The following is an 11,146-nucleotide window of genomic DNA, read 5'->3' as shown; positions in this document are numbered from 1 at the left end:
TTGAACTCCCGACCTCAGGTGATCCGCCCGCCTTGGCCTCCAAAGTGCTTGGATTGCAGGCGTGAGCCACCATGCCCGGCCAATATTTGCTTTTATAGTTGCCAGTATATTTGACTTACTAGAGATCTTGGTTTCTTTATATGGCTTTTGAGTGTACTTGTATTTCAACCTGTCGGTTTCCCTTCAGCATTTCTTGAAGGGCAGGAATGCCGGTGGTAACAAACTCCCTTGGTGTCTTTATTAGGGAATGTCTTAACTTCACCCTCATTTTTGAAGGACAATTTTGCCAAATATAGAATTTTCTATGACAGTTTTTTTTCCCCAGCCTCTGAGGTTTCAGGTGGTAATCTTATTGGCTAATAATTTTATTACAATTCTTTGTATGGGACAAGTTGCTCATCTCTGGCTGCTTTCAGGATTCAATTTTATTTGCCTTTTGACAGCTTAATTATAATATATTTGGTGGTTTCTTAGTATTTCCTATCAGGATTCTGATGAGCTTCTTGGATTTGTACATCATCTTGTTCATGAAGTTTGGAGAGTTTGGACCCTTATTTCTTGAAATATTATTTCTGCCCTTTCTTCTTCTTTGGAATTCCCACAATTCATTACGCTTGTCCTCCTGATGGTATCCCACAGGGTCCCTTAGGTTTTATTTACTGTTCACTTTTCTTCATTCTTTTTTCTTTCTATTCTTCAGATGGAGTAGGAGTCACAAAGAATCCGCCTCTCAACCTAGACAACAATTGTACCAGCAGCAACTCTCTGAAGTAACTATGTTGGAACTCTGGAGTCTGTTCGAATGCTTACATCTTCCAAGGGAGAGCTTTGCTGGTAAATAGAGGTTAATTTCAGTTTATGTCAGCTTTTAGTGTGATAGCAGCTACTCATTCAGTGTTACTTAACCCTGTAGCAGGCAGCCGTGTCCACATTTCTGGTGTGGCTTGCTGGAGGCTGGGTGGGCAATAAAAACTTTGTCCGCCAAATTCTGGCTATCTACACTCTGGTTGCTGGTGACTGAGGTGCAGGTGCAAAGGGTGGTTGCCACTGTCTTGACCGCCCCTCTCCCACCAGCTGAACCTGCTTCCAAAGGTTTTAAAGGAATAGCCACCTGTGTTGGTTTGCTTCCCTCTTACCCCATTTATGAGTCAGATATTGAAGGATTAGGATACTCAAAAACAATCACTTAGGCAAGGGAAAGTAGAAGCTACTGCATATAACCAGGGAAAGAAACAGGCTAAGAAAAGACCTGAGAAAACCTTAAGCTTTCACCTTAAACTGATCTTGATCCCCAGCACAGTGACAGTTATAAAAGCCTAGCAAAGATGGAGGCAGAAGGAGAATCTTATTTTCAGAGTCACCACATTGTAAGATTCAAATGTTCAATTTTCAACAACAAAAAAATCATAAGGATTTAAAGTGAAGCCAGATGTGGTGGCATGTGCTTGTAGTTCCATTTACTTGGTTGTTACTGGCCAACACAGTGAGACCCCACCTCTAGTTGAAAAATAAAATTTTTTTAAAAATCACCAGACATACAAAGAAACAGGAAAGTATGGTCTATTCAGAAGAACAAAATAAATCAACTCAAACTATTCCCAAAGAAGCCAAGATAGATACCTGACTTAATAGACAAAGGCTTTAAAACAACAATTTTGAAGTTGCTCAGAGAACTAAAGGGGCAGGGCACGGTGGCTCATGTCTATAATCCCAACACTTTGGGAGGCAGAGGTGGGTGGGTCACCTGAGGTCAGGAGTTTGAGACCAGCCTGGCCAACATGGTGAAACCCCATCTGTACTAAAATACAGAAATTAGCTGGGCATTGTGGCATGTGCCTGTAATCCCAGCTACTCAAGAGGCTGAGGCAAAAGAATTGCTTGAATCTGGGAGGTGGGTGTTGTAGTGAGCTGAGTTTGTGCCACTGCACTCCAGCAAGACCAAATCTCCAAAAAAAAAGAAGACATGAATGAAGAGTCGGGAAAACAATGTATGAATAAAAGATATTATAAAAAGGAGCTGAAATGAAATTCTGGAGTTGAAAGGTACAGTAACTGGAATGAAGTATTTACACAGAGGGGTTCAAAATCAGATTTGAATGAGCTGAAGAAAGAATCAGCAAATTTGAATATATTTCTTCATAAAATACCCGTGGAACCCTGTTCCCCTTTTTTTCCCCCTGCTTCCTTAGTTTAAGCTCTTAGGCAGCCTCCAAAGTATTCAGCCTCCTCTTTTCCCTGCTTTAGTTTTATTAGAGTGATCTTTTTAAAAAACCCAAATCTGGTATTGTCACTGTCCTTTAAAATATCCAAGGGCACCTGTGTGTCTATAGCGTGAACTTCAGTTTCCTTATTTTATCATTCAAGGACCTTCCCATTCTGGCTCCAGCCTACTACATTGCTTTATTTCACACCAGCCCCATATTCCATTCATATACTGTAACCACATTTTCTTGGATACAGAGCCACTTACTGAAAAAGGTTGAGCATATTTGAAAACCAAAATTCATTTTCTGTGAATGGGATATCAGAATATATAGCAATAGTAGGCATTGCAACAGACTAAAGTCTGTTTTTAAAATGGATTAGATGATAAAAACGACATGTATATCATCACTAATCCAGTGGCCAATATTTGCAACACCCTATCAGATACAATAAATGTTGTATTTATTGTAGATATAATATTAATGTTATCTAACAACATTAACATCTAACATATGTTAGATTCATAACATTGTATGTAATGTAATGAAACATGAAGTATAGCATGTCAGTTTTGAGGTATACTAGTCTGATATGTTTGACTTAAATTTTTATTGAGTCTTAAAATATAACTTTCTTGTTCAAGAAATAAAGGACTTGTAGGAACAAGCACAACGACTTCATGAGGAAGCAACCACTCAGATAAAAATGTTTTACACTTCAAGTGGCCTGATTCTGCAGTGAACAAGAATCTTTTAATTTTTTTTAAATGCCATAATTAAAAAGTCAAAGGACATAACCAGATGGAATGTATGGTCCTGAATTGGACACTTATTTGGGAATACTGGTTGTAGAAAAATATAATTTGGTCAACAGAATATTTTATTGTAGTTAGGTATTATATGAGAGGTTCCTGTAATATTACTGATTTAAGAAAGCCAACTGTAAAAATACCTTTAGGTTGACAGAAAATGTGAATGTGATCTAGGAATTAGATGAGAAGAAATATGATGAAATAAGGCAGATATTTTTAATTGAAGAAAGGAGATTACTAAAGTCATCTTATTTTGAAAAAGAAATACACACATAAGGATATACTTTAAAGTATTAACATTAGCGCTGGGAATGCCATGTTTTTTGTTTTTCATTAAAACATACAGGCAGGGTCTCACTATGTTGCTCAGGCGGGTCCCGAACTCCTGTGCTCAAGCCATCCTCCCACCTCAGCCCCCAAAGTGTTAAAACTACAGGCATGAGCCATCACACCTAGCCTTTTTTATTTAAAAAAATTTTTTTAATGTAATGTTTTCTTTTTAATTTTAGCTTGTCTTCATTTTCCGTTTTTCTCCAAGGAATATTGTACTGATTATATAGTACAAATTTATTTTAAAATGTATGTTAAATTTTACATAAATATTTGGGGTACATATGAATCAAGAAATACATGAAAGTATGGGCACCAAAATATTAAAAATGGTTTTGTTAGTTCAGGGGATTTTACTTTCTCCCTAATACTTTATTCTTTGAATATCTTGAAATGGGTTTTTTGTAACTGTATAAGGAGAAAGGAAGCAAAACTGTTTTCCTGCAGGGTACAGCCACATCTATTGTATTAGACAAATCACAGAGGGATTGCAACAGAACACAGCTTTTTCTTACTGTTTTTTCTCTGGTTGATTGGAATACATTATGCACCAGGAAACACTGTAGATGACTCATTCACCAGGAAAAGAGCATATGCCAGTTGGAATAAAGAAAGGGGAAGAGTAAAGAAGAGGCTGTAGAATTATCTTATAAATTATCAAGTCTTAAAAGCCAGGTGCAGTGTTGCATGCCTGTATACAGTCCCAGCTACTCAGGAGGCTGAGGCGGTAGGATAGCTTGAGCACAGGCGTTTGAGGGTGTAGTGTGATGTGGTTGTCTGTGAATAGCCACTGCACTCCAGTCAGGACAAGATAGAGTCTCTTTAAAAATAAGACTTTACCAATACCTTTAATAATCATTGTTTTTGTTCCCAACTACATTGTACATTCACTGAGGACATGGACTTTAAACTTCATTATATTGCTGTTGCTCTGTTTCACCTTTGAATGATTTTTAAATAAAAATCTCATCTTTAAGTTACAATCTGATGTAACCTTGTCCATTTCTGTCCTCTTGTGTGCCTTAAATGCCTTTAGGCAGCTGTGTTGTACCAGTGGTTTTAGGACTTAGTAGAATGAAGTTTTGACTTTTAGACTAGATTCTGTTAACTCAAGCTAAATTACCTTGCAAGACGAGAAAATCGTACCATTCTCACAGGTTCGTGATAAAGCTGAAATGCGATAGCCACATAAAGACCCATCACAATCCCTGACACACCGTGAGCCCTCAATAAATGCCAAGTGAATTTTATTACACTGTGAAGTGCTCATTTTCTTTTTTTTTTTTTTTTTTGAGACGGAGTTTCACTCATGTTACCCAGGCTGGAGTGCAATGGCCCGATCTCGGCTCACCGCAACCTCCGCCTCCTGGGTTCAGACAATTCTCCTGCCTCAGCCTCCTGAGTAGCTGGGATTACAGGCACGCACCACCATGCCCAGCTAATTTTTTATATTTTTAGTAGAGACGGGGTTTCACCATGTTGACCAGGATGGTCTCGATCTCTTGACCTCGTGATCCACCCGCCTCGGCCTCCCAAAGTGCTGGGATTACAGGCTTGAGCCACCGCGCCCGGCCCTGAAGTGCTCATTTTCAAACAGGACTTGCATATGAAAGGTGAGCACGGGATTCCTTGCTCAAGCACCAGGACTCTGAGGTTGCACCCTTTGTTAGGCTTAACAGGTACTACCCAGTCAGCTTCCATCGTCCCCAGTCCGGGTCGCAGTCACACAATTGCCTGTCCAACCCTAGACAACACAGCCCAGGTCCTGGTCACAACAAGTGCGCTTCGCGCAGGCGCACAGTCCTGAGGCGGGCTGAAGGCCCAGGTGGGGCTCGGAGAAGAGGAAGCCCCGCCTCGCTTCCCCGTATTGGGCCAATAGAGTCGCTCGTCATGGTCGCGGACCTATGAGACGAGGCAGGAGGCTGGGCGGAGGGCGGAAGAAGTCGCTCTCACGTGAGTAAGGGGGTAGGGGGGCGGGGACAGGGCGGCTGGGGCGGCTGGGGAGGCCCAGGCGGCGGAGCCTCCGGGACGGCGAGCGGCGGGCGGCGGAGGAGGAGACGGCGGGTCGGGTAGGGCCGCGTTTTCCCTCCTCCTCCTCCCACCCTCCTACCTACCAACCCCAGGGGTATTTTCTGACAGCCCCTGCGGGTAGCCAAGCTGTCTTTTCCTGCAGGGCCGGGCCAGTGGGGTTGCGCTCAGCTCCCTCGACGGGCCGAGTTCTGAGGGGAGCCGTGATTGGGGGGAGGGGGAGCTGCGACGGAGGGGAGAGGGCGCATGCGCAGGCTGGGCTGCTGTGGGAGCCCCTGCCCAAACCGGTTCCCCCTGTCTGGGTGGGTGCCGGTCTTCCGAGTCTGGCGTATTTGGCTCTCCCTGTGGTCCGCCAGCAAAGCCAGTTTGTGTCTTGACTTTAATTTTAGGCTTGGTCGTTTTTGGGAATCCGGCCGCTCCCTCCGCCTCAGTTTCTCCCCATTGCCCACTAGGCCTGTATCTGTGACATGAGCTGGCTTGGGCCTCGCTGGCTGGGGCTGCGCCTAAATTTCAAAGAGTTGATAGCTTTCACTGTCACTTTGCCATCTCAGGTTGGTCTTAATGTCTCATTTCCCCGTCTGCAATTAAAGTGTCCTTGGCATCCCTGTCTTTCTCATTTCCTTGAAGCATCTGCCCAGTACCTCATTGCTGAGTCTTTTGATTATCCGCACCCTTAATTAAGGGTTTTACGTGTTGAGCCAAAGGATAACCTCCAGACTTCCAGGAGTTCGCTGTCCATTGCCTGGTAGTACTTTGGTCCCTACTCTTCTTACATCCAGACTGGTTATTACCTGCTCCTGAGTTTCACACATCTCCATACCTTTGGTTACTCGAGAATTCTCTTTTTTGGAAACAAATGTCCTAAGAGATCGTGTTGAGTGATCATGCTACTAGTGTTCCCGCTACTAGTGCTCCATTAGTTTAAAACCATGTTCCAACTTGAATTTGAGATCTTTTGACTTGTTGGCTCTTTATCAGTTCCTTTGATATTTCCATTCAAATCAACAAACATGTGCCTGGTGTAGTTAAGTACATAGTGAGTGTGAGTTTCCAGCTGTTTTCGTTTCAGAAAAAAAAAGACAAAAGAAGGGAAGGTGAATGGAATTGTGTTTGTAACATTAAACTGATGTTTGAAAAGTAGTTGGGGAAGAAAGTTTAAGTACCAAGGAGGACATATCTAACTTTTTTTGTTTGTTTTTTGTTTTGTTTAAACGGAGGAAGCTTAAGTACCAAGGAAGGCACATCTAACTTTTTTTTTTTTTTTTTAAACGAAGGACCTGTTGCCTTAATTCAAGTTTGTATAAGGTGCTATTTAATATGTATTGAAGACTTAACTAGCGCTTTCTTACAAAAACTGAAAATAGGGGCCAGGCACAGTGGCTCACGCCTGTAATCTAAACGCTTTGGAAGGCTGAGGTGGGCGGATTACAAGGTCAGGAGTTCGAGACCAGCCTAGCCAATATGGTGAAACCTCATCTCTACTAAAAATACAAAAATTAGCTAGGTATGGTGGCGGGTGCCTGTAGTCCCAGCTACTCCTGTGGCTGAGGCAGAAGAATCGCTTGAATCCCAGAGGCGGAGGTTGCAGTGAACCGAGATCAGGCCACTGCACTCCAGCCTAGGTGACAGAGTGAGACTGTGTCTCAAAAAAAAAAAAAAAAAAAAATTCATGATTGATTTGTATGTATTGGTAACATTTAAAATTCACATGTCATATGTCACTTTAATTGGAGATATTGTTAGATTTATAATTAAAGTTGAAATATTAGTGGTGTGAGTTGGTTCATGCTTGTAATCCCAACACTGGGAGTCTGAGGTGGGAGGACCCCTTGAGTTGAGTTCAAGACTGCAGTGTGCTGTGAAATGAAAGCCACACTTTGTTTTAATTGTTTCAGTGTTATAATTCAGTTTACAGTTAACTCATTGACATTAACAGATACGTATTGGTTTGGAAAGTTAACTTATCAGCTATGTGCATTTTGGCATTTTTGGCATAGTATTTTGTTTGCAGTTTACAAGTGTTAAATAGTAATGTAGTGGGAACAGAGACACCTGTTTCCTGCATATTGAGAGAAGTGTATTCACATTATCTAAATGAAGGGACATGGTTTTTCACACAGTGTATTAATAACTGAACTTTGTAGCCCAACTTCTTTTAAAGAAGTCTTGTTTTTTTGTTTTATTTTTTTGAGATGGAGTCTTGGCCTGTTGCCCAGGCTGGAGTGCAGTGGTGCAATCTTGGCTCACTGCAACCTCCACCTCCTGGGCTCAAGCAATTCTTCTGCCTCAGCTTCCTGAGTAGCTGGAATTACAGGCCCGTGCCACCACGCCGGGCTAATTTTTGTATTTTTAGTAGAGATAGGGTTTCACCATGTTGGTCAGGCTGGTCTTGAACTCCTGACCTTGTGAAGGTCTTTGTTTTTTATTCATTGTATTTCCAGCTAAAGGAAAGCCTCCTTTGGAGTTCTCATTATTTCCCAGTAGTTTTAACAAGGAACCTTTGAATACAGGTTTCAGAAAATAGTTTAAATCGGTGCTACAGTTGAATATCTTTGTAAAAACACTGGTTTGCTAAGGTTCTGACATAGGCCTGCCCATAATGTTATCTTTGTAATTTCAATATAATCAGATACTAGATTTCTCAAGCATGTAGAATAAATGAATGCAATACTTTTTTTTTTTTTTTTTTTTTTAGGAGATAGGGTCTTGTTCTGTTTCCCAAGCTGGAGTGCAGTAGTGCTAGCGTAGTTCACCTCAGCCTTGAACTTAAAGGCACCAGTGATCCTCCTGCTTCAGCCTCCCAAGTAGCTAGGACTGTAGCTGTTTGAGAGGCTGCAATATGCAGTTAATTTTGGGCTTGGGTGCAACATGTCACCACACCCAGTTAATTTTGCTGTTGTTTGTAGAGACTGAGTTTCACTGTGTGCCCCAGGCTGTTATCAAACACCTGGCCTCAAGCAATCCTCTCACCTTGGCCTCCCAAAGTGACAAAACTCTTAATCTGTTTTTAGCGAGACTCAGGGATCGTTCCTATAGTTTATAATCCTTCTTGGAGATAGAACTCAAATATTTAAGAAGTGCTAATTTAATATACGTAAAGCAGTTTGGCATGACATTTTAGTGCTTTGTATGTAGTGCCTTGTTTTACTGATTTTCCATAGTTATATCTCAACGGTAATAAACTCAAGGCTGAGGACTTGATGCCCCTGGGTATACCTGAAAAAAACACCATGTAAAAACATCACAGCTGTTGCTTTTCTTTAGCATAAACCAGTTACCTAGTCATCCCTACCACCCTCACCCCTCTGTTTTGTATTGATCCTGAGATCATTATTCTTCCTCAGAAACTTGTAAGTCAAAACAATATTGGATAGACATTTAAGCTTACATTGTAACCATTCACGTTGACCCTAACAGCCTTGTTTCTCTTCATGTGCAAAGACTGACCAAATATGGAAGTGTCAAGTCTTGAACATATTAGCTTATAGAATTTGGCTTGCAAGTTTCCCTCCTCTTTCCATATCAGCCATAATATTCTGAGGCATTCATCAATGAGAATTTTTTGAAGGTTGTTTTCTATCAGAGTAGAGCTCTGTAAGTCCTAATTTCCCCCCAAAATCCCTTTTTCTGATCGCTATAGAGTAAAATAAAGCCCTAAACCTACTTTTAAGCTCCTGCCCAGCATTAAATAGTATGTATTACCTTGGCTGTAAAGTATGAGAAATATATCTTCTTAATTGTGTACCTCCAAAAATTATTGCACAGTTGTTAAATATTTTCTGTTAAGGTTGCATCAGCATTTGTGTTATAAACTACTATTCATTCGGTTCTGTAAGTCTTTGTGGAATAAATTTTTCTCTGTACCTAAATCTGGCATTTCTTAAGGTACATTAACAAATGAATTTCTGTGGTAACTTTAACATAATGTTACTAAGTCAAAGCTTAACAACAATTCGTCTGTTTTAAAACTTTGTCCCTTTTTCCCTTATTTATACATTTTGGTAACTATAACCAACAACCTATGGTTTATATTTTTTTTCTCCATTTTCTGAGGGTGACCTTTTATCAGTTAAGGAATTGATATGCAGAATCCTTCTTTGGGAATATATTTTATTCTCTAAGACTAGTCAAGTGCAGTAGCGAGAAGGGGAAAAAGAGTAGAACAAGGAGTTTGTTCTGTAACTGACTGTGAACAATCAATTGAGATAACTCACTACCTTCAGACTAGCTTTGGGAATATATTTTAAATGTCATCAAGGGTAGTAAGAGACAGCATACTGGACGGCACAGAAAACGTGTATCTTCTGCCAGACATTCATGGTTTGCCTGCATGCATTCCCCTGAAAATCAGACAGGTCATAGAAAACACAAATTATATTTCTGCATTTATCTTAGACTTTGATCATCTACTGAATCGTTTGCCTGCTTAGCATTAAATTCATGTAGATTAAAGAGAAGTGAATAATATGTTTTAGATCTAAGTGCAAACAGATGCATATTCTGAGTGGAATAGATTCATTTTCTTAATTGTAGATGAGAAGGAACTATAATGATTAATTTCCTAAAAAGAGGAAAAGTCTTTGGCTAACCCTGCATTGCTTAAAAAATTCATATTTTTATATTTATTAAGTGCTAATGTAAATTATACTTTAGAAATCTGTTTAGAAAAAGTAAAGACAACGATTTTCAAAATCTGTACTGGCAAGGTCAGGCATATAATCTGACTTTGTGAATGAGTAGTACATTAACATTAAGCTAACTTTCCCTGTGTTCCCAGGGATAGTTTCTATTGTGGACATGGCATCCAAATAACTAACAATTTAAATATTTAGTTTCACAGATATTGTGTTGAAATGGCATCAAGCCAGCATATGTAGAGTTCTGGAAAATATTGAAGTTTGTTTCCTGAAATATCCACAGGAACATGGGAAAACCACTTGCAAGATTTTATTTTTTCAGGTGTCAACATTATTACACTCATAATTAACAGAGTTAAATGAATTGTTGTATGCACATTTCATCCCTACTTCTTACCTCTTGTACCTTTCATTAGAAGTATGAAATATGATATAGTAGGGAGAGTATGAATTTTGGGATCAGAAAAACATGGATATCCCATCTTGTACTTCCTTAGTATATATGTCTGAGGATACGCTACTTAATCAGAGTATGTTTTCTCAGAGTGATCAAGTAGCTTATGCTCAGAAACTTCATTTTTAAATATGGAGCTACTTAAGTCTACCTCACGGAACTGGAATAGAAAGTACCTGATATTCCCCCCCTTTAAAGATCATATAAGTTATAATTATTTTGAAACTTTTATTGAAGGATAAATGAGGTATACATACAATGAAATAGTATTTAGCCTTAAGGAAGGAAATTCTGACACATGCTACAGTATGAATAAACCTTGAAGACATCATACTAAATAAACCAGTTACAAAATGATAAATAGGTAATTCCACTGCTTATTTGATGCACTTAGAGTAGTCAAATTCTTAGAGACAGAAAGTAGAATAGTGGTTTCTGAAGGAGGGGGAGAATAGGGAGTTAGTGTTAATGGGCACCGAGTTTCATTTGGGGAAGAAAGGAAATGTTCTAAGGATAGATGATGGTGATGGTTGCATGACAATGAGAATGTACTTAATGACACAGAATTGTATACTTCTGTGGCTAAGATGGCAATGTTTGTGTTACGTATACTTAACCACAATGCAAAAAAATTATAAATTACAAGTTTTTTTTTTTTTTTTTTTTTTTTGAGATGGAGTT

At 39.8% G+C, this 11,146-nt stretch overlaps 1 protein-coding gene across 3 annotated transcripts in view; it reads left to right on the top strand.

The window, feature by feature from the left end:
• RABGAP1 (RAB GTPase activating protein 1) overlaps nucleotides 1-11,146 on the top strand; it is a 178,395-nt gene that overhangs the window by 5,202 nt on the left and 162,047 nt on the right. For 2 of the 3 annotated variants that reach the window (XM_017548365.2, XM_017548363.2), the window contains exon 2: nucleotides 701-834. The gene's annotated coding sequence lies outside the window, so the exon portion shown is untranslated. Of the gene's footprint in view, nucleotides 1-700; nucleotides 835-5,326; nucleotides 5,416-11,146 lie in introns of those variants that run through there. The other variant, XM_017548364.2, reaches the window with a different exon arrangement.

This window comes from Cebus imitator, unplaced genomic scaffold (assembly GCF_001604975.1).
Source record: "Cebus imitator isolate Cc_AM_T3 unplaced genomic scaffold, Cebus_imitator-1.0 Scaffold206, whole genome shotgun sequence".
Lineage (NCBI taxonomy): Eukaryota > Metazoa > Chordata > Mammalia > Primates > Cebidae > Cebus > Cebus imitator.
Note: the sequence above shows the minus strand (reverse complement) of the source record. Positions and strands in the feature narration are given on the sequence as shown.